This window comes from Nannospalax galili, unplaced genomic scaffold, assembly GCF_000622305.1.
Source record: "Nannospalax galili isolate Female #2095 unplaced genomic scaffold, S.galili_v1.0 scaffold346, whole genome shotgun sequence".
NCBI classification, from domain to species: domain Eukaryota; kingdom Metazoa; phylum Chordata; class Mammalia; order Rodentia; family Spalacidae; genus Nannospalax; species Nannospalax galili.
The window spans coordinates 7241782-7266608 of record NW_008357637.1 but is presented as its reverse complement, the minus strand read 5'-3'; the positions used below and the strand labels follow the sequence as shown (position 1 = coordinate 7266608).

Below are 24827 nucleotides of genomic sequence, written 5' to 3'. Positions count from 1 at the left end.
CACTCATTTGTTTTTCCCTCTGGATTTACCCATGCTAGACATTTCATAGAAATAGAGCCATACAATATTTACCATACCATTCTGTGACTGGCTTTTTTTTTCAAGGACTGTGTAGCACTAGCTAGCCTGAAGCTTGCTATATAGACCAGGATGGCCTTGAACTCATTGAGATCCATCTGCGTCTGCCTCTCAAGTACTGAGATTAAAGGCATGCACCATCACCTCTGGCCCAATGTGAGATTCATCTTATTATAATGTATGTTGCTCCTTTTTTTCCTGAATACTATTACATTTTGTGGACATATCCCATTTCAATTTGAGGAGCATTTGAGTTATTTCTACTTTCTGTATTTCTGAACTTCTTTATTTATTAGACTTACCACCTGTATTTAAAATATTGATGCACAGGCTGTATTCTTCATTCAGCCAGTTAATCTCTAGGTGGTATGTTTAGACATTGCTATGTTTTAAGGCTTCCCATTGGATTATAACTACAGTGAGGATTGAGAGCTGGCTAACTCTCAATAGTGCTTGATGCCATTTGTGCAGTGACTTAGAAGAGCTGGTTAGGATGCCTTATTTAAAACATGAAATGAAGTGTTTTTATGTTTGATCACAGGCTGTGTTTCAAGGTACCTGGAGAATGTTTGAAATTCAATAAATATGATGTGAGCTTTTAAAATACCTTGTGAAGATTTGGATGGTGACCTTGTTATCAGAAGGCCTTCTCCAAGTGAATCAGTAGAACTTTTCCATGGTTTCAAGAGTCTTGACAGTGGACAATCAGCCTGCAATCCAGATCATTTAAGAATAGCATATAGACCCAGCCTGCCGGCCGTAGCGCACAACAGCCAAAGGCTTACCCCTGAGTAAGAAGCTCCAGCAACTAGATTAAAAGGAATAGTCCCATTAGCAAAGGTTGATTGTACTGCCAACACGAATACCTGTAATAAATGTGGCGTTAGTGGCTACCCAACCCTTAAAATATTCAGAGATGGTGAAGAAGCAGGTGCTTATGATGGGCCTAGGACTGCCCATGGAATTGTCAGCCACCTGAAGAAGCAGGCAGGTCCAGCTTCTGTTCCTCTCAGGTCTGAGGAAGAATTTAAGAAGTTCATTAGTGATAAAGATGCCGCTGTGGTGGGTTTTTTCAGGGATTTATTTAGTGAAGCACACTCCGAGTTCCTAAAAGCTGCCAGCAACTTGAGAGATAACTACCGATTTGCACACACCAATGTTGAGTCTCTGGTGGAGGAGTATGATGATAATGGAGAGGGTGTCACCTTATTTCATTCTTCCCACCTTACTAAGAAGTTTGAGGACAAAACTGTGGCATATACTGAACAGAAAATGACTAGTGGCAAGATTAAAAAGTTTATTCAAGAAAGCAATTTCAGTATCTGTCCTCACATGACAGAAGAAAGATTTGATACAGGGCAGGACTTACAGCTTACTATGATGTGGACTATGAAAAGAATGCTAAAGGTTCCAACTACTGGAGAAACAGGGTAATGATGGTGGCAAGGAAATTCCTTGATGCTGGACATAAATTCAACTTTGCAGTAGCTAGCCAAAAAACCTTTAGCCATGAACTTTCTGATTTTGGCTTCGAAAGCACCACTGGAAAGATTCCTGTTGTTGCTATCAGAACTGCTAAAGGAGAGAAGTTTGTCATGCAGGAGGAGTTCTTGCTGGATGGCAAGGCTCTTGAGTGATTCCTGCGGGATTACTTTGATGGCAGTCTGAAGAGATACCTGAAGTCTGAACTTACCCAGAGAGCAACGATGGGCCTGTCAAGGTAATGGTAGCAGAAAATTTTGATGCAATAGTGAATAATGAAGATAAAGATGTGCTGATTGAATTTTATGCTCCTTGGTGTGGTCACTGTAAGAGTCTGGAGCCCAAATACAAAGAACTGGGAGAAAAGCTCAGCAAAGATCCAAATATTGTCATAGCAAAGATGGATACCACAGCCAATGATGTGCCTTCTCCATACGAAGTCAGAGGTTTTCCTACCATCTACTTCTCACCAGCCAACAAGAAGCTAAGTCCAAAGAAGTATGAAGGTAGTGTAGCCATGAGTTAAATGATTTTATTAGCTATCTACAGCGAGAAGCTACAAACCCACCTGTAATTCAAGAAGAAAAACCCAAGAAGAAGAAAAAGAAGGCATAAGAGGATCTCTAAAGCAACAGCCAAACCTACCACTTTGTGAAAGGACTCTTATACCAGAGACGGGAAAACCATTGGAGAAGACATAATTGGATATAATCTGAATCCTGTTAAATTTTCTCTAAACTGTTTCTTAGCTGCACTGTTTATGGAAATACCAGTACCAGTTTGTTTGTGGTTTGGGGGAAAATTATTTGTTGGGAAGAATGTTGTGGGGGTGGGGGGAATTGAGTTGGGGGGTTATTTTCTCATTTTTTGTACATTTGGAACAGTGACAATAAATAAGCCCCCTTTAAACTGTTTTTTAAAAAAAAGAATAGCATAGAAGGGCTGGAGAGATGGCTCAGTGGTTAAGAGCACTGACTGCTCTTAACTCGGACCCGGATTTGATTCCCAGCATCCACAGGGTTTTACAGGAGCTAGTGCCATATTTATGTAATTTTTTCCTTAATAAAAAACAAGATTGATGCCGGGCATGGTGGCGCATGTCTTTAATGCGGGAATCTGAAGGCCTCTTCTGACCTCTGCAGCATTGCATGACACGGGTGCAGGTATTTGTGAGTTTGAGGCCAGCCTGGTCTGAATAGTGAGTTCTAGGTCAGCTGGAGCTACAGCAAGACTCTGTCTCAAAAAGACCAAAAAAAAAAAAAAAAAAAAAACACACACACACAAAAAAAAAAAACACAGTGAAAGCTGGGCGTGTAGTAGTTTACTCCTGTAATCCCAACTTTACAGGCAGTTGGAGACCACATGGGCTGCAGAGTGTGACTCTGTGTCCAAACAAACAAACAGGCAGTGAGGAGGTGGAATGCTTATGCTGGGATGGTGCTCAGTGTGGATTCCTGCACGCTTTTCATTCCTTGGCCTTGTTATCTTCTCCATTACAAAGAAAACTCCTGAATCTCCAAACGACAGCTCCTGTTTTTGGTTGCTCCAACTTTGTATCCTGAGCATAGTGATTACTACTTACCCTGCCTGAGCGATTTTCTACATCATATTTGGAACTGGAAACGTACTGCTTATGGGTGCATGGGTGCAGGTGGAGTAGGGGCTGCTGCATAACATTCCCACTTGAGAGATCTAGGTGTGGCCTCTGAGGCTGACCTAGCTGTTGGTCTGTATACCCTTGACACACCTCATCCAGCCTTGCCCATTGCCCTTGGAGGGGTATATTTAGTTACCTATCAGGAAATTGGCTGGTGTTTATCTCCTAGTGTTTTGAAATTTGGGGGAAAATGGTACCTTGATTTATTGTTCTTAAAAGTTTTGACATTTGGAGTGGGTTAGTGCATCCTATGTTGGTATGGTCTGAACATTAGGGCTATATCGACTGTATATGAAAGAAAGTGGCTGGCCTACTGAAGAAAGGTGTATGGAATTTCTCTTTATGTCAGATCTGGCAGTCTTTATCCTCTACTTCAACATGAATGTGCACACAGGTGCAGACAGCCTTTACCCAGCCCAAGGGATTAGAACTGAGGGGAAACAGCTCCTGTGGTTGTTGTCTCCTGTGAGCCGAACACGTGCAGCACTGTGATTGCACAGTGGAATTATAGCTGCTGAGTTCTTGATGACCAAGCAAGGATCTGGATTCTTTTTTCCAGTACTGGAGCCAGGAGTTTATTTTTATTTTCTTGAGACAGGCTCTCTTACTGTAGCCCAGGCTGGCCTCAAACTCATGGCAATCTTCTAGCCTCAGCTTCCCAAGTACTAGTATTACAGATGTGAGCCACCATGCCTAGCAAGCCAGGGTTCTTGATTCTGCAATTAGAGAGTGTTGAGAATCATTGATTTTTTTTTAAATTTATTATTTTGTTTTATATATATGCTTGTATTTCCTGCATGTATGTTAAGTGCACTCATGTTGTATATTGCCCACAGAGGTCAGAAGAGGATGTCAGATCCCCTGCAACTGGAGTTAGGGACAGTTGTTACCTACCGTGTGGGTGCTGCGAACCAAACCCAGGTCCTCTGCGAGAGCAGCCAGTGCTCTTAACTGCTGAGCCATCTCTTCAGTCCCATTATTTTTTTATTTTTATTTTTTTTAAAAACCTAACCAATTTTTGTTTTTGTTTTAAACCATTAAAATCTTGGTGATGAATACTATGCAAAATGAACTTACCATTTTCTGTTCATAGTAGGAAAAATTGCCAGTTTGGGGGAGGTGGGGACTGGAGAGATGTCTCACTGGTTGAGCACTGGGTCCCCTTCCAGCACCCACATGGCAGCTCACAACTGACCATAACTCCAGTTCCCAGGTGTCTGATGCTCTCTTTTGGCCTCTGCAGGTTTGCACACATGTGGTAAACTAACATAGACACAGGCAAAACACTCATATACATAAATTTTTTTTTTAATATTTACACTTTTGAATATGTTATTTTGCTCCTGGCAATCATCAATGAAATAGTGAGATACAGGGTGAAAAACCAGTCTCAAAGGTCTGGTTTTCTTTGTGCTGCTGGGTGGAGGGACCCCACTAACCCACATGCTATTTTCTCTGTGGTTCCCAGGCTGTGAGCAGGCTTTCTCTAGAGACTGAGTCTTAATAGGTCACTAGAAACATCTCTACCTGGCTGCATATTTGAGAGAGTCCTGAGAGCAGTTGATTCTAACTGTGATCCAGGGGTTGTCCCCTGTGTGTGGAGGTGAGGTGTCACAAAAAAACCTGGGCAACCTTATGTCTCTTCTTATTCACCTTCACAGGTAGTCTTTACTCTCCAGAGATGTAAAGATGATGTCCCTAGATAGAAGCTCATTGTCTCCTGTCCTGGCCTCAGGAAGTCTTGAGCTCCAGGTGTCTGTGGGTGTTGTATGTTTAAGTGTCTAAAATTCACTTGATAAGGTATAATTGTGCTGTAAAGTGTCAATGTGTATATGTGCTGCAGATGATGATAATGGAGACAGAGGAAACAATTATTATTTCATTTCTGTTCATGTTTCTAATTCACTTTCTATGTTGTAAAGAGAGCCAACTTTGGTGTCCCCTATTGCCCTAGGACCTTTGGTTCTAGAACCTGTGTAATACTAAACTCCACAAGATGCTCAAGTTCTCTTTGTCCATTGGTGCAGTATTTGTATATACCCTACACACATTCTCCTCTCTTCTCTGTAAATCATCTTTAATTTTCTTACCTAATACAATGCAAATGCTCTGTAAATTATTATTGTATTGTTTAGGGAATAATAAAGCATATGCAGTACATAGGCAATTCTTAAATATTTTCATCTAGGGTTATTTGAATCTGCAAATGTGAAACCCATAGATATGGTGGGTACACTACACATCAGAACTGGTCTTTTCCTGGGGGGTGGGGGGGAACTGGCCATTTACTGAAATTCTGCTAATAGTATCAGACCCTAGACGTATTCTTTTTCTTGACAAAAGTCTATGTAGGGGCTGGTGAGATGGGCATGTAAAGTACTTTCCATAGAAGCCCGATGACCAGAGTTCTATCCTTGGAACCTATGTAAAGATGGAAGGAGAGAACTAATTCCAAATTTGACCTTGACTTCCACATATGAGCTGTATACAGGTATTCCCACGAACATATCACACACAATAAGAATCTATGTATATACACCTTTTTTTAGATGACAAAAGCTATTTGAAAAGGCTAAGCCATTTTCCTGGCTCATGCTATTTGCAAGTAGCAGAACAGGGAGTTGGAAGGTCTTACCCTCCCTATTCTCCCTGGTCTGTTTTACTCCTCTCCCTTTTCATTCTGTCCTCTGAAGACGATGAATATTTTATTTTGCTAGCTACCAAAGAATGAGACAGTAACAAAGACAGTTCCTACTTCCAGTTTCTTCAGTGTTTACCACAGGGCCACTGTGTGTGCCTGGACCCAACTTCTCCATGAAGTAGAGGCCAATCCCATGGTCCTGGGTGCATCATTGTGTTTGTCAGGAAGGCCCCACGCTCTGCCTTGCATACTTACAACACTCCTGGCTGCTTGTATCAGGGAGACCACTACAGGATGTTGATAGACTGTTACTCCCTTTTTCATAGGGAAAGCCACTATCTCTCCAAATGGCAACCTGTTTGTTCCTTTTAATCGAGAAAGAAGGTAATGGGAGAAGATCATAGAAAGTTCCAGAGACTGGGTACATTTTCTTTACTCCGGTAGAATGACTTGTCCAGACACTTTTCACTGAGCAATGTTACTTGATATGGTAGTTATGCACTAATGCACAGGTCTGCAGCTGCAAGGAATTGGCCCTAAAAAATGGTCTTAATGCTGTTCTTATTTTAGTTTATAAGGAGACAGAGTTAAAAATCATGCCATATTTTATGTGTCTCCATACACTTTTTACTTGAAAAAGTCTGAATACTGAGGCTAGACTAGGGGAATGACTGAGTAGGTGGAGATGCCGGGGTAATAGCTTAGTGCTTCAGGGAAAAAAAGCTTGACTATGGATGCAAACTCATCCTTTTTCTGACTGTCTTAAGGGAACTAATTAGTGTCCGTAAAGAAAAAAACAATCAGCAAATTAGATTGATGGGTTAATTTTTTGAAAAAACTACCTACCTAAATTGCAAAATTCCTTTACTAGCTTTCTGAACAGACTTGCTATGTAGCTAAGGTTGGTCTCAAATTCACAGTCCTCAGGCCTCTGCCTCCTGAATTCCGAGGTTATAGGCCTACAACACCATACCTAGCATCCAGATTACAAAGTTCTTTTAATGAATGTTTCGAGATTCGAGATACTGTCACATTTGTTCTCTTTTGAAAACTCAGTCTTGGCCGGGCGTGGTAGCTCATGCCTTTAATCCCAGCACTCGGGAGGCAGAGGCAGGCAGATCTCTGTGAGTTCAAGGCCAGCCAGGTCTACATAGTGAGTTCCAGGACAGCTGGAGCTACAGGGAGACCCTGTCTCAAAAAGACCAAAAAAAAACAAAAAACAGAAAACAACTCAGTCTTAAGACGGGAAGTGAAGCTGGAAAGTAGTAAAGCACTTGCCTAGCATGCACAAGGCCCTAGGTTCAAGTTTGGCAGCCCCCCTCTACTCCCCCAAAGGTGTGTTGAGGGGGTATGTGTTAATTGTTCTTAAGATAGAATACTTTATTTCTAGTAGAGTACTCAGTAATTAAATATTGTTATGGGAATTAAGTTAAATAATTTTTCTGTGACTAGTAGGTTGGTCATAAATGAAAAAGAAAATCCCTTTGTTACTTCAGTAATTTGAACAATAACCTCAGGCACTTTAGATATACAATGAAAAATATTGGATTCTGAGCCTAAATAATGTATACTTAATCATTCCACAAATATTTATGAGGCATCTATGTGCCCTAAGGATTTGCATAGCTTGAAGGTTTTTTGTTTTTTAAATTTTGAGATAGTACAATTGTTCTTCAAGGACATCTGTTTTTGAAATTGCCCTTTCTAATTAATATATACTTTTGACTGGACTCCTGAATTATAGGGTGTGCTTTATATCATGGTTAATATAGCTTGGTTAATGGCTGTCTTCTTTTCCCCAGGATGTGCATTCTTCTGATACCTAGTACCATGCTTGGTGTTTAATAGTTGCTCAATAAATGTGAGAAAGGAGTCCCTTAACTACCCTCTAGGAACTTGGTACTAGTTTGTGCTATATGACTGGAGACATGACAAGTGCCACGTGAAAATGTCACTTCTACCTGGGGTACTCAAGAGAGGACCAGGGTAGGTAGCATTTTCACTAGGTTTTTAAATTTTAAGCTTGTAGATTTCATTTGTTTTGAGCCTAAAAGCTCCTGCATGAAGCCCCAGCAACAGGGCAAGCATGAGCTGGACTCCAGCATTGCATGTATTAAAAACGTTAACTTGGGCAGGGGGTTGGGGATAATGAGTCTCTGGTGCTTTTGTGCAGTCTCAGATTTAGGCAAAGCACCTGGAAGCCATGGAAGGTTTGGGAACAGGCAGAGTACCTGAGTTGGATATGGACAGGAAGTGTTTGTGGATATTCAGAAGATGGGCAGGTTGGAGGCTGGAAGATAACTCCTGCTCTCTTGTGAGTGATCTATCAATGGCTTGATCCATTTGCCATCAGCCCATCTACTGAGGATCTGTCATTGTAACAAAATTGTACTTTTGCAATTAAAAAATGTTTTTAACCAGGGATGGTGGTACATACCTGGAATTTCAGCACTTAGGAAGTACAGGCAGGAGGAACAGGAGTTCAAGGCTAGCTTGAGCTACATAAGACTCTGCTTCACCTCCCACACCCCAAAAAATTTCATAAAGGGAGTATATTTTCTTCTCTGAGTTACAACATGAAATTGGCTGTGCTCAACCATATAAGGCCCGCTCTTTGCATGTTTCAGTAGAAACTCATCAAGCAATGTGCTCGTTTCCATTGATGGAAGGAGAGGTGAAGTCAACCAGACTGCTACTTTGCTTTCAGAATAGATTCTTTTCTTCCCCCAAAGTGGCACAAAGGAAGTCTCTCTTTTGCCCTTCTGAGTTAAGTTTATTGTCTTTAGTCATCTATAGCCCTCTTTTTCCTGGCTTCCAGTCACAGTGATTATCAGTATTCACCCAGGAAAATTAAAAACAGAGACAGATCCTCTCCTCTCCTGTGGGCTTTGCCTGTGAGCCCCAAACAAACAAATGTGGCAGCTAGCAGTGTCCTGGGCTCTTCCTGGTGCTGGGCATGGCACTATGTGCTTAAACAAACTATTTTTGTCTTACAGTCTTATTACACCCTGTTACATAAAGAGCCTTCTCTCGGTGAAGAACTGAAACCTAGAGAAGTTATACAGATATATTTTTATGGTAGGGTTTTATTATTGTGGGTCATATCTATAGTATAGTAGCCTTTAAATTCAGTAAAATAAACAGCTAGGAATGTGATTTGGCACACAGAAGACATTCAAAAAGTGGTAGCTATGGCTGTTTTAATCTGTCTTTCTCAGGGACATTTGACTGTGTAGCATTTTGAGGTTTTGTTGCCCACTTGGAAAAAAAAAAAATCCCTCCTCCATTTCTAGCTGTCTTGAGTTCAACCATCCCTACTCTGCTGTATTCTTTGCTATACGCGTCATTTTCCTGCAGTCTTTTTTTACACACACCATAACCTTATTGCATGGGGTTCAGATGGAAACTGAAGTCTCCCAAGACAGAAAACCAACCCCTGGCTAGGCCTTTTGTGTCCCTCAGCCCAGCAGAGGCCACACACACTGCCCAGGCTCCTCTAGGGATCCTCTAGCCTGTTGCTGGTTCTCCTGTTATTATGTGGATTTTTGTCATCTCATAGAATTCCTTCCAGAGCTGCTCCTTTGCTTACAGAATTTCTTTCTCTGGGGTTGTGGGCCTAGAAACCCAATGTCCTGGCCAAAAAAGTTTGGGGAGCAGTAGTGGATTTAGTAGAAGGTTCACTCCAAATGCAACCTGAGCCAACCCATCTCCTTGTGTTTTGCCTACTCCACCCCTTCTTTAAAGGCTTTAAATACTGTTTTGTATCAACTCTCTCTAAATAACTTTAGCCTTTAAAAATAGCTGAGCAATGAAGGAAAAGAAAGCCTTCTGAGACCCTTGAAGAGAGATGACACAGCTAAAAGGTTTTTAGATTTGCACCATTTGTTGCTATGCAGATGCTAGATACATAAACAAGTTATGGCCTCACCTTCTATTTTTCATGTAGTGGCTAGATGCAGAAGCATAAAAAGTAGCTGCTTCTCACAGTCACTGACATTTGCAACAGGAGTTAGATTTATTAATAGTGCTACTACCACATCCTGGCCTTGTCCTTTATATTTTTAAGAGCATTGACATACTTTTCTCATAGAAAGGATTCTTCTGTGAGGATTGGTACTGTCTTGGCTTTCTGTTGTGATTGACTCCATGGTGGGGATAGGTGGCTGGACACAGTCACTCATACACTTAGAGTAGCAGAGGCCCCCTCAAGTCTTCCAAGCCACTGTGCTGTCCACTGCTCAAGCAGCCTCCACAAAGAAGGTGAGCTGTGGAGCACAAGCCCATTTCTGGAGTGGGTGAGAATTCAGGCTGTGTGAGATAACTGTGCCTGCTTTGAAGCTCACTGCCACAGTGTATGAGATGGATGTTTGCAGGCAAAAGTACTAAACCTCTCTGTGCTTCCATTTCCTTACTCCAGAATGGCAATAACATACTGCCCACCTGGTGGATTGCGGTGCATCTAGACAAGGCGGTACAAATTTTTGGAACAGTGTTGAGCTCGTAGAAAGTATATGATCAGTGGTGGCCTTATTATGCTATATAATGCCTACCTTTGTCTGGACTTAGAATCTCCACACTGTAATCTTTCATTCTTAAATCTTAATGTGACCACTGTTGCACAAAATTATTTGATGGATTTCATTGAAAAGATTAACATTGGAACTGGAGAGATGGTTCAGAGATTGAGAGCACTGGTTGTTCTTGCAGAAGACTCGGGTTCGAATCCCAGCACCCACATGGTGGCTAACAACTGTCTATAACTCCAGTTCCAGGACATATGATGCCCTCTTCTGTCCTCTGCGCACTGCACGACATGGGTGCACTTAGATACATGCGGACATAATGCTTATACACAAAATAAAAATTACATCAATAAGCTGGGCATGGTGGCGCATACCCTTAATCCCAGCACTTGGGAGGCAGAGGCAGGCAGATCTCTGTGAGTTCAAGGCCAGCCTGGTCTACATAGTAAGTTCCAGGTCAGCTGGGGCTACAGGGAGACCCTGTCTCAAAAAAAAGACAAAAAAAAAATTACATAAATAAATATAAAATATGAAAAAACAAGATAAAAAGTTAACATTAAGGAAAAGATGTCTATGTTAAGAGGGTGAAACATTTATACTTTAGCATTCCTTTTTAAGGCCCCAAATTGCTGCTAAGCATTCAGCTATAACAGTGAGTACCATTGTGGATTTTCAAATGTATATATCTGAAGGTATTTGAAATATAATTTCTGGCCGGGCATGGTGGCACACGCCTTTGATCCCAGCACTGGGGAGGCAGAGGCAGGAGGATCTGTATGAGTTCAAGGCCAGCCTGGTCTACATAGCAAGTTCTAGGCCAGCTGGGGCTACAGGGAGACCCTGTCTCAAAAAGACCAAAAAATATATATATACACACACACACATGCACACACACACACACACACAATTTCTAAACTGAGGATTAATTTATGTTTTTAGTTGGAACAAAGAGTAAGTATCTTAAGTCCCTTATTTCTGTCTATTCTTCACATGACTTTTGCAATAATTATGCTAATCATCTCATTCCTGGATCATAACATTACTGAATAATATAAAAAACTCAAGTTAGTCCCTATGAGCCCTCTTTTTGATTGAGATTCATATCAGCGCTTTCAGATTATTGGGGTAGATTTTCTTCAAATAATTGCTAACAGACCCCTAGAGTAGTTTGGAAGGGCTGATGTTCAAAGTGTGTTCACTGTATCCTCAGGAAGTCATTTGCCACTCAGAAGCATCTGGTTAGATAGAATGACTCCTAAGGAGTGGATAAGACCCACATTGTAGCTGCTGCATAGCTGCAAGGCCACCAGGGTAGTCCCTAGCCATTTGTTACTTTGCAGCACTTAAAATATGATGAATGCAAATGAGGAACTGGATTTTAAATTTTAATGAACTTTGATATTGAAAAACAAAAAGTATAAATTCCTTTTCTGTTAAATATGTCTCAGACAAGGGCTCCATAGCTCAGGAGTTAGGGCCTGGCCTTATAGGCATGCCTTTATTGTTTTGGTAGGACTACGTTTCCTACTGTCTTGTTGGTTAAGGTTTGTTATCATGTGTTTGAATGTATTTGTCATTTCTATGTCACAATTTTTTGTTAAATATTAAAATAATTTTTGAGGGACTGAAGAGATGGCTCAGTGGTTAAGAGCCAGTGGCTGCTCTTGCAGAGGACCCAAGGCCAAAGGTTCCTATAAAATGAGGGGTCCAGTCCCAGGTAGGGCCCAGAACCTGATAATCTTTACAGCCTGTTACTTTAGATCCTGGCTTGACTTGGTAGCACAGTGAACCAGAGCTTCAAATAGCTTCAGCTTCTACCAGGTACAAATGAACACATTCCTTTGAAAAGTCACTATTACAGGTGGTAAGGAATGTGATGGTATTCTCCTGTTAGTAGATAGTGTTCAATTAGATATTCATCATGGATCATTATTGAGCTATATAATAATAACACTTTAATGAGGGATAGTAATAAGGTACAAGTTCCCACATACTGTGTGATCATTTACTTTGGAAAACGCCATCCTGCTGATTTTCACATTTTAACTTTGTCCTTTTTCCCTAAAGCCAGAGATTTTTAACCAGACCCATAGCTTTTATCCTTAAGGGGAAAGAATTTGCCATCACGTGCCGATAATTTAATTAGGGTTGTCATATCATTTAAAAATTGAGGTCTGCTTTTATGGTTATTTGTAAAACTGACTTGAAGAGGCCATCCACAACTACAAAGCTTCCAGCAAACCAGAATTTCATTTGTTTTTTTGAGGTGTGGGAGAGGAAAGAAAAAGGGTTGTGTATGTCAGGATGTACCAGGGTGATTTGATTCACATGAACATAATCCTCAGGTTTGGAGGTGGGCTGCTTACGCTGTAAATGTAGCCAATGTGTTGTGTAGTCTTTAACACTTACCTTTCTGTATGTCTCCTTTTTCATCTCACTTACCTTCATACAGAGAGGCATAGAAATTAAATGACATAAAGATGCAAGTGAGCCGGGCATGGTGGCGCACGCCTGTAGTCCCAGCACTTGGGAGGCAGAGGCGGGTGGAGCTCTGTGAGTTCAAGGCCAGCTGGGCTACAGGGAGCCCTGTTTTGTTTTTTGTTTTGTTTTTTTTTTTGTCAGGGCCACTGTCCAAGAGCTGCTCCAAAGAAGAAAAGAATTGTTACTAGATTTCCAGTCTTGGGAAGTCTTGTATGACTAATCAGGTTTTCACGTGCATCCGATTTTTAGTGAGTACATGGCCTGGACTGCAGCCAGTGCTCTTAACTGCTCCAGCCCTTAGTGTGTCTTTTTTTTTCTGAAACAAGGTCTTTACAAGGTCTTGATATGTAGACCAGGCTGACCTCCAGCTTGCATCAGTACTCCTGCTTCTGCATCTTGAGTGCATGATTACAAGGTATGTACCACCACACTGCAGCAGGGTTTTTTTGTGTGTGTCTTTTTTGAGACAGGGTCTCCCTGAAGCCCCTGCTGGCCTGGAACTCACAATGTAAATCAGGCTGGCCTTAAACTCCCAGAGATTCACCTGCCTGGCAGCAGTTTTTAAATGTCGTATTTTCAGAGAAATTCATAGTACCTTATGAGTATTTTTAGTAGTAGAAATTGTGATGGAAAAGTCTAGCAGAAATCCAGTTTGTGTTAGGTTGACTAGATGTACTTTTCTGGACTCTGCTCAGTCACATAAGACCTGTTACCAGTTACCCTTTTAGCATTCTTGGCCTCAGAATTCTGATTTATAACTCTGGGGATTGGTCTGTGGTCTCCCAAATAACTGTTAGCTCTCTTTACAGTCAGCTATGTGTTCTAAATGTCATTTAATGGCCAACTGACAGATACCTATTCCTGAAAGGCACAACCATAGAAAGGTACCTTTTCCTAGGCTTTAAAGAGCCAGTGATTGGGCCAGCCTTAGCTGGATACTTTTTCTTTTCTCTTTTCTTTTCTCTTTGCCTTGTCTTAGGCTGAGGCTGCTGGTTTTGCTTGCAGTGCTAGAGTGTTGCTTCTTTTGAGACTTTACTTACCTAGCCTTATTTATCTTTGTGCACCAAGGCCTCTTAAGTTTGATCTTGTAGATGTGCTACCAGCTCAGTGCTCAGCAGGAACTTGACTAGAGCATGGTTGGGCACAGACTGGTGGCTGAAAAGTGCTGGTTGATGCTTCCAGAGGGGAAGTTTATTCTCTTCTGTAGTCGCAGTTTCATTGTTAAAAGATAGTAAGGGGTACTTGATACTGAAATGTTCTCAAAATATTGGAGGCCCTGAACAAACTATGTGTTCATTTGTGTGTGTGTGTGTGTGTGTGTGTGTGTGTGTGTGTGTCACACACACACACAGAAAGTTTTGTGCTCAAGGCTGAATTTAATCCCTAGTACTTCAAAAAACAAAAACAAACAAAAAAAAAAACATACTTTACATTTTTTGACCTAGCAGCTCCACTTGTGCTTATCCCATATATGTCCTCACATTTATTAAATGATTTATTTGGATATTCATTATACCATTATTTGTAATAGAAGATTAGAAACAAGTTGGGCAGAAGATTTCTGTGTTACTAGATAATTTATTATTATGATGCATCTATATAATGAAATGCTTGCCAGATATTAAAAATAATGGGAGCTGGAGAGATAGCTCAGCAGTTAAGAACACTGGCTGCTCTTGCAGAGGACCTGGGTTTGATTCCCAGCACCCACATGGTAGCTAACAACTGTCTGGAACTACAGTTCCAGGGGATCTGACTCTTTCTTCTGTCTTCTCTGGGGACTTCACAACACAGGTGCACCTACCTACATGCAGGCTATACACTCCTACACGTTTAAAAAAATTTTTTTAATAAAAATAATGGGACAAAGCCAGTGTGGCAGCACTCACCTTTAATCTCAGCACTCTGGAGGCAGAAGCAGGCAGATCTTTGTGAGATTGAGGCCAGCTTGGTCTCCATAGTGAGTCCAGGCCAGCTAGGGCTATAGGGAGACTGTCTAAAAAAGACTAAAAGAAAAATAATAATAATGGGACAGCTATGCATGCTGGCACATACCCATAATCCCAGCACCCACAAAGCAGAGGCAGGATAACTGCATGTTCAAGGCTAGCCTAGGCTACAGAGTGAGTCCCTGTCTGAAAATATTTTTTTAAAGGGACAATTCATGATCTGTAATAGAACCATATCCAAAATATATTAAATGAGAGGAAATACATGTAGAGCTCTGTGATCATGTTCTAGTTTGTATGTCTCTAATCAGTAAACTATCTTCCAAAGGAACACAAAACGCTGATGATAAATCTGGGTGTGGTGGCACATGCCCGTAATCCTAGTACTTGGGATATGGAAGCCAAAGGATCAGAAATTCAGTGTCATCACTGGCTACATAATAAGATTGAGGCTAACCTGGTTTATCTTTTTTTTTTGTCTTTTTGGACAAAAAGACAAAAAAAAAAAAAAGATAATGAAATGCCTTAAAATAATTTAGTCTTGTCAGACTACTGTAAGAAAACTCCTGATAAGACACACAAATAGTATGAAACAGATACTGACTTTAGGGGAAGATTTATTTCAGCTAGAAACGTTTCCTTATGCATATAAGTTGGGTAGATCCTATTGCTAAGTTGCCTTTGTTGGGTAGGTAACCAGTTTCCTTTAGACCTTTGCCTGTTTGGTGTGAACATGAAGTTGCCAAGGTGCCTGAGTATGTGAAGAGAACTCTCCCTCTCCCCAGGCCTAGAGGCCTAGAGTCAGAAGTTCATGGCTGAAGTCCTAGCTTTGTTGGTTGATGAACATGTGATTTGAGGCAGGTAGTTCCCAACAATTCAGTGTGCTTATATAGAAATGAAGATGACAGTGCCTGGCCTTCCTCCCTCAGAAGGAAAACAGTTCTGTAAACCATGAATCTATGGATTGGAGAAATGTCACGAGAGGTTAAGAGTGCTTGCTATACAGCCACATGAGCTGAATTTGGGTCCCAGCACCCATGTAACACTAGGTATGGTCTCATCCATGCCTTTAACCCCAGTGCTATGGGAGGTGGGGGGAATCGCTGGGGCTTGCTGGATGCCCACCTGGCCAAAAAACAAAAGCTCTAGGTTCAGGGAAAGACCCTGCCTTAAAGGGGTAAGACAAGATGATAGGAGGACACCCCCCCCAAGCCTCTGCTTGCTTGCATAGGCACATTGCACACACACGTGCACAAACATCAGGCACATTCTGAAAGAAACACAAAAAAGTTAAAACCAAAAAAAGTGAAGTTAATTAAAAAGGGAAAGTAAAGCAAAGGTATATATATCCTTGTCGTTGACAACTTGGTAAGAATTATAAAATTAGAGAAGTGGACTGAGGTAGTTTTAGAATGCTTTCCCTTCTGACCTTGTGCAAGATATTTCTCCTTCTATCCCCTTTTTTCTCTTTGTAAAAGAAAAGGGCTGTCTGAGTGATTTTGACAACCCTTTCCAGTGGGAGCATTTTGTGACTATATGGTATAAACAGTGATTCCCATGTGAGCTGAGTTACTCCAACTCGTCTACATGAAAGGAAGTCTCTTAGGCCGAGAATTTTCCTTGAGCTAGAGAATTGGAGCCTCTTGAGGGCAGTAGAAGGGGACAGCAGAAAACACTGCCACCATCAAGAAGAGAGATCAAAAACACAAGAGTGGGGATGTAGCTTTGGTATATTCTTACTGCCTCTAATTGCTTTCTTGTATGTTTGCACTTTTTTTAAGAGCAAGAAGAACTCTTATTTACTCTGATGAAACTAAAAATTAGTATAGCTATTATTGAAATCAATTTGGAGGCTCCTCAAAAAATTAAAAATACAACTACCATATGACCCAATTATCTTTAGTTAATTAACTTTAACCAAAAAAGGAGCAAAACTGCCAGATGTGGTACACGCCTTTAGTCTCAGCACTTGAGAGGCAGAGGCAGGTGATCTGTGTGAGATCAAGACCAACTTGGTCTTCATAGCAAGTTCCAGGCTAGCTGGGGCTTCAGGGAGACTGTCTGAAACAAACAAATAAATAAAACAAGGCATGAAGCTGAAGAGATGGCTCAACAGTTAAGAGCATTTACTGATCTTCTTACAGAGGACCATCGTTCAGTTCCCAGCACCCATATGGCAAGTAACATCCATCCTTAACTACAGTTCTGGCCTCCACGGGCACTAGGCACTTATACATGCAGGCAAAACACTCATACATTATATAATGGAAATCAGATCTTAAGCTGGGCATTGTGGTACATGCCTTTAATGCAAGGCCAGTTGGGCTACAGGGTGACCCTGTCTCAAAAAAAAAAAAAAAAATCAGACCTTAAAAAATTTTTTAAAGTCAAAGCATACTGAGTTTATATATATATATATATGTGTGTGTGTGTGTGTGTGTGTGTGTTATAATATATATTATATATGTAATATATATATTACACTTCCTGTAAGTTCTGCAAGTCCTATCTTAAGATAACACATTTTTAATGCAAAATAGGTCGTTATATGGTAGTGTCCACGTGTGATTCCACAAGGCTGTTACAGGGATATTTGAATTTTAAATCAAGATTTTCCCCATTCTTTATACTTCTGTATACTGTAGGGTGTGTTGTTGTTGTTGCATGCTTGTGCTCTTTAGTATCACATACACTAAAATTGGAACTATGCATACATTAGCATGCCCTTGTGCAGGGATGACAGGCAAATTTGATGCATTTTATATGTTTTACAAAGGCAAAAAATTTTGTGCTCAAGAAAGTTCACAATAAACAAAGCTAATAGACTCTTTAAATGTATTTGTAGTGTTTTTTTCTTAAAAGCTAAGTGTCTTGTATAGTCTATAATATATGTAATATGTGATGTATTATTTTCATGTCTCTCAAGGTCTCAGGGTGTCTGGCTGACAGCAACATTTTGAATTTACCCAGCCCTCAAGCCTGGGTGGAATGTCCTGATTGTTCTATTTTTAACTAATTGTTAAGTAGTTAGATCTGAAGATGACCTTGAAGATTAAATAATTTGTTTTTTGAGGTATATGAGCCTAAAAGGAAAACCTGGAGACATTTGGAAGTTTCTTTATAGAGCTTCCATGATTCAGGACTATCTTCTTGGGCTGACCCTGTTAGAGAGGTCCAGAGTGGTAGACAGCTAGATATAAAGCTAGATATCTGAGCTGCCTCCTGAGTCTACCTACAGTCAGTTTCCATGTAGATTAGATAAAGTAGGTTAGGAAGGTGGACCCAGTGTTCCTGAAGGTTCTGTTGGTAACATGAGTGTGTATGCATGTTTATTTTCCTATAAAATCATTCTAACAGAAATGAAAACAACTACTCACGACGGCAAGAAGTACTTTCCCTGTGTGAGGACAGTGTTCAGAATTGAATGCATTTGTGGCACATTAAGAATGGGCAAGAGATTAGAAAATTTGTCAAACCCACCTATTCACTTGGCAAAATAGTGATCACCCTTGCATAACCTCTATGAAGCCTGCAGGAACATCCTGCTCCAATACAACCAGAAAGTAACTGTGTGAAACTTCTCATGGAAGAGTCAGAGCTGTGCAGATTGTATAGCAAGTGGGGTCACCACTGTTTGGAAATTAACTTTTCCTTTGTGATTTCATTTTGACCCCTCTACAAAGGTGCCTCTTAAGAAAGTCCAGGTTCTGGGGCTGGAGAGGTAGCTCAGGGGTTAAGAGCACTTGCTGTTCTTCCAGAGGACCTGGGTTCAATTCCCAGCACCCACCTTCTGGCTTTTGCAGGCTCTACACACATACCAACAATCAGAACACTTGTACAAATAAAAACAAATAAATCATAAAAAAGTCCAAGTTATGAGTGCCTTCTCTTTCCAGTTTTGCTTTATCTTTGCATCATGTGTTGCCATTTGCAGACAAGCAAAATGGTTTAGAGTTCCAGTAAGCTGGCCAGATCATATTTCTTAGATTGAGTCATTGCTGAGAAACTTGTTTGAGAACAGGAAGCAGCCCATGAAAATATCTGCACATAGTAATCTGTCTAACTGAGGAAAGAGACCTACTTTCTGGTTGACAGAAAGGAGAATGGAGCATGGCTCTACAACCCTGAATGGCACATTGGTGATGTTGGCTTTGAACTTTTGGAGTCATTGATCACTTGGTGTGTATTTGTTTTGTTTTGTTTGTTTGTTTAAGACAAGGTCTTACTATGTAGCCCTTGCTGGCCTGGAACTCTGTGTAGACCCAGGCTAGTCTTGCACCCAGAGATCTGCCCGCCCCTGCCTCCTTAGTTCTCAGATTAAAGACATGTTCATGTTCTACCATGACTGACTGTATTTGGAAGTTTTTATGTGGTTAAAATCTCTAGTTGAATATTGAAGAAATATTCCTTAGTAAGATTTTTCTGTAAGGAAAACTTGGATCAGAGCTGAGCATTAAAACATACTGAGTCTTGGCTAAGTATGAATTGCTAGACCAGTTTATATTTTAAAAAACCCATTTACGCAAGACGAGTTTTTTGTTTTTTTTTTTTTTTTTTTTTTTTTGTCTTTTTGAGACAGGGTTTTCCTGTAGCCCCAGCTGCCCTGGAACTCACTATGTAGACCAGGCTGGCTTTGAACTCACAGAGATCCGCCGTCTCTGCCTCCCGAGTGCTGGGATTAAAGGCATGCGCCACCATGCCTGGCCAAGACCATTTTTTTTTAACATTGCTATAGTTATGTACAAATTAAATTGAATATTTAGACTTGATTTAGATGACTATAAGACCCCTTTTGACTACACATTCTATTTCTTCTGTATTTTAAATTTTATGTTTTAGTTTTATGAGTGTTTCACATGCATGTAAGTGCACCATGTGTATGCAATGCCCATGGAGGCCAGAAGAGGGTGTCAGAATTCCTGAAACAGAGGTGAACCACTGGGTGCATGCTGAGAACCAAACCCAGGTCCTCTTCAAGAGCAGCCAGTGCTCTTAACCTCTGAACCATCTTTCCAGCCCAAATTCTGCATTTAAAACACACACACACACACACACACACACACACACACACACACACACACACACAAGTGTGGTGGAGGCAGGTTCTTCTTGTAGCCCCAGTTGACCTGAAGAATTTGTTCTGTAAACCATGCTGGCATAGCTTTCACAGTGATCCTCCTGCCTCTGCCTCCTGAGTGCTGCTGGGACTAAAGCCATGCACCACCATGTTCAGCTTAATTCCATGTATTTTATCACCTTTTGCACAGTTATTTTAGCAACACAATTAAAAATTAGCAAATCAGCTGGGCATGGTGGCACATGCCTTTAGTCCCAGTACTTAGGAGGCAGAGGCAGGTGGATCTCTGTGAGTTCAAGGCCAGCCTGGTCTACATTACATAGTGAGTTCCAGGACAGCTGGGGCTACAGGGAGACCCTGTCTGAAAAAGACCAAAAAAAAGAAAAAAAAAGAAAAAAGAAAATCAGTGCAATAAAACCAAAAGTATTTAGATATGGGACCACCAACTGTAATGAATGACCTGTCATCTGCCTTCTCTAAAATTCTTGTTGGAGAAACAGTTGGCATTATACCATCTACTGTGTAATGCAGAGAAGGGGGTAAATATTTAGAAAGACAGTAGTAGTAGTCATAAGCAAGATATGTTTTGAAAGTGCATCTTCACAGTGTCATTTTATTTAGTAAGCCTTATGACCACAAAGTTTGCAAATTAAGGAGTTTGTGTTAGTGTTTTAAAATTCAGGCATCCCTGCACCCCATTACCCATTGCTTTTTAAGTTTCTGATAGCTATTATTTGGATATCTTTCAGACTGTACAATATAATTCATGTTTTCTGTTTTTATTAAGTATTTGGGCATGGTCTGTGGAAGATAAAAAAAAACAAGTTTAGCTTAGGTGAGTAGTATAATCGCCTAGACATGAAATGTAAGAAGGGAAAACACAGTGAAGTATATCATAGACTGGGAATTTCAGTAACTAATATTTAGATGAAGGAGAGACCTCAGAGAAATGAGCTTTAAACTAAGATTTATTGTTCTCTTAATGAAAATGCATGATTTTAAGAATCTTGCTGGATGTGATGTACACCTGTAATCCCAGCATTTGGTGAGGTGGCTAACAACCATCTGTAACTCCAGTTCCAAGGAATCTGACACCCTCTGCTGGCCTCCACGGACATTGTATGACATGGGTGTGCTTACATACACACAGGCAAAATATTCATATACATAAAATAAAAAAAAAACGGTATGGTGGCCACATGCCTTTAAAAAACAAACAGAAAAGGAATAACAAGATGTCTTAACCCTTACTAAAATTTGGAAACAAAGATCAGTTTTTGTTCTGTGCTAAATAATACATACAATTTATTGGTTTTAGTAGTTTATTATCATTTTTGTGGGGGCAAGAGAGATGGCTCAGTGGGTGAAGGTGTCTGCTCCCAAACTTGATGACCTGAATTCAGTCCCTGGGACCTATATGGTAGAGGAGAAAACCGTTTCTACAAGTTGTCCTCTGACCTCTTCTTATGCTCTCTGGCATGTGCACAACCCCTTCACCCCAGCAAAAAAGAAAATGTAATTTTTAAAATGATTTTTTAAATCTGCGATAAACTTCCAAAGCCTCAGGTAACCGAATGGCTTTAATTTAGAATGGGAATCATGTCATCTTTACTTAGGTTTTTTTTTTTTTTTTTTTTTTTTTTAATGTATCTGTGCATGATAGATGTTTGTTTGCTCAAAGTACTTAAAATTGGTTTGAAACATAGTTTGGCTTTCAAAGTCTGCTCTTTGGACAGAGTTGTTTGTTTCAAAGTGGCATGAATTAGTTGTCTAACTTCAGAATTCCTTGAAATCGGTGACATTTTACCCAGTGACAAATGATTATGTGTGCATTTTAAATAGGATTATTTCTGTCAGGCCATATGATGATTTAGCATGAGTTGTCCAACATTTATGTTTCTTATTGTCTTTTATGTAAGCTAAGTTTGCAACATGATTTGGAACACATTCAGGAATCACTAAAAGACAAACAATGCAAACAGTAAATGGTAGACAGCATTTGCTCCATATGCCACAAGGCTCACCCCAGCACTTGCATTCCATTAGGCAGCACTTTCACCAGTTTTAAGGAAACATTTGTTGGAATACTGTGCAAACCATCCCCTGCTATCCTTTCCCTCCCCAAGATCTGCTTATGTGACATTTTCCACTGGCCTTCCTTCTTAGGGGAGGATGCGGAGGGTGGGTTCAGGCAGCTGCATTTCTTCAAAGCTTTGGCTTTCTGGGCAGAAGAGCAGTTTTAGTTCTTCCTTAGACACTTCCCTTCCTTGCTGCCTGGTGTCATGTTCTTGCTTGTTACAGGCTCCACCCTATTATTTCCTCTTAGATAATGTTCAGGCTTTATAGAGCCATAGGTCAGAGATGGGTCGTTTGTGGTGTAAGTCATGTGCCAGTCACAGGGCTCCTGATGGAAATGCTTACTGCTTGTTTGGTCATCACAGAACACAGCACTGAGGCTTTGGGATTCTCAGGCAGTGCTTTGTGTTAAGAGACTTCTGCATTTCTTTTCCCTAATACAATACTTTGAAATGTTTCATATAGTATCCAGTATCTGAAGCCAGGATGTTGTGGCTCATGCCTGTAATCTCAACACTTGGGAGGCTGGGGCAGGAGGATTGCTTGGAGTTTGAGGCCAGCCTCAAATTTCTCTCAAGGGGAAAAAACCCCTCAAATTTCTGCAGACATTTTACTTTTACTTCTGAAGCTTGTGTGGAACTCTAAAACATTACCCATGACAACGCCCCCCCCCCCAGTTGTTGTGTTCTGAATTTGATCAGAATGTCTAAATTTATTAGTCCTATAGCCATTTCATCTCAAAGATGGCCAATCTGGTCTGAAGTTAAGCAGGTCAGCCTTGGTTTGTACTTGACTGGGAAAGTGATTTTAGCAATCCAAAGTAATAGTTGTGTAAAATTTAGGTTGTTCTTAAAAAGCAGTTTTCTTGGGGCTAGAGAGATGGCTCAGCAGTTAAGAGCACTGGCTGCTTTTTGAAGAAGATCCAGGTTTGGCTCCCAGCACCCACATGGTGGCTAACAATCACCTCTGGCTTCAGATCCAGGGGGTCCACAGGCATTCCAAGCACATGGTGCACTTACATACATGAGGCAAAACAATCATACACATAAAGTTTGTTTGTTTTTTTTTTTACAGACTTTGTAGTATAAGCCTAAAAGTATAAAGGAAAATCTCTCAGAATTCTTTGAAATCTTTGTAAGCGCCATTATGATCATACTTAATGCTCAGACTGATTAAGAAGTTACATGACAGCCACATGTAGTGGTGTATACCTGGAATCACAGCATTGGGGAGGTAGAAAAGAGGACCAGAAGTTCAAGGTCATCTTCATGGCTACATAGTGAGTTTGAGACTAGCCTGGGCTACATGAGACCCTTTCTGAAAAACAAAGAGCAAGTAAATGTCCACTGAAACTCCATTTGGTGGGAAGCACAAGCTAAGTTGTCGGAACTACTGTCTCCATGGGTCTAGTGCTGTTTCATATCAAATGATCCTATGATTAGGATCATATCGAATGATCCTAATGAGCCTTCCTGGTTTATCTTCCTATTTCTTAATAAGACTCCACCAAGGTGTTCTTTTCTGATCTTGTTACGGGAAATTCAAAACAAGGGCATAGCCAGGTGTGGTGGCTCACGCCTTTAATCCCAGCATTCAGGAGGCAGAGGCAGGTGGATCTCTGTGAGGTCAAGGCCAGCCTGGTCTCCATTAGTGAATCCAGGCCAGCTGCGGCTACAAGGAGACCTTGTCTCAAAAAGAGAAAAAAAAAAAAAAAAACAAGGGCATACTGACCAGGTGTGGTGGCATGTACCTTTAATCCCAGTCCCCGGGAGGCAGAGGCATGCACATCTCTGTGATATCGAGACCAGTCTGATCCACACAGTGACATCCAGGTGCCCTGGGACTAGGGGGAGCCTGTTAAACAGACAAACAAAACTCGGAGATATAGAGCAATCTACTTTTTTAAATTTATTTTTTTTTAATTTTTATTATTTTTCTGTGTATGTATTGCCTGCATGTAGGTAAGTGCGCCCGTGTCATGCAATGCCCATGAAGGTCAGAAGAGGCTTTCGGAGCCCCGGGACTGGAATTATAGTTGTTAGCTGCCATGTGGGTGCTGGGATTTGAACCCTGGTCTTCTGCAAGAACAACCAATATTCTTAACCGCTGAGCTATCTCTCCAGCCCCACAATCTACTACTTTAAATATTTGGTCAGGTGTAATGGCACACGCCTTTAATCCCAGCACTTGGGAGGCAGAGGCTGGTGGATCTCTGTGTGTTTGAGGCCAGCCTGGTCTGCCTAGTGAGTTCTAGGCCAGCTGGGGCTACAGGGAGACTCTGTCTCAAAAAAAGACCAACCCCCCCACACACACACACAAAAGGGCATACTGAATTTATTTGAAGTGTGCATTGAGGGATGGATAGTCATCACAGGAAACTGGCAATTTAATGGGTCTATAAGTCATATACATTAAAGTATGTGGGGGTACCCACTGCTTTCAACATCAAACTACCACCACTCACCATAATTAGATGTTCTAATTTGCTTATGAATGCGCCTCAAAATCCTTTTTAAAACAAAGACCAAGGGGGCTGGAGAGATGGCTCAGAGGTTAAGAGCACTGGCTGCTCTTATAGATGACTGGGGTTTGATTCCCAGCATCCACATGGTAGCTAACCATCCATAACTCCAGTTCCAGGGGATCCGACACCCTCTTCTGACCTCTCCGACATTGCATGACATGGATGCATTATATACACGCAGGCAATACACTCATACACATAAAATAAAAAAATATTTTTTAAAAAGGGCAATAACAGACCACCTGTTAACATGTCCCAAGAAGGACCTAAGCAGTTTCATTGCTTCAGGGTTGCCATCCATGATTTTGGAATGATGATTGCATTCTGACTAGTAGAGTC

The 24827-nt window shown here is 40.9% G+C and overlaps 1 protein-coding gene and 2 pseudogenes across 2 annotated transcripts in view; all 3 read left to right on the top strand.

Moving 5' to 3' along the window:
- Positions 1–24827, top strand: part of Nfe2l2 (nuclear factor, erythroid 2 like 2) — a 34912-nt gene that overhangs the window by 5395 nt on the left and 4690 nt on the right. The window lies entirely within an intron of this gene.
- On the top strand, positions 151–2354 carry LOC103751803 (annotated as a pseudogene).
- On the top strand, positions 17482–17582 carry LOC115067985 (annotated as a pseudogene).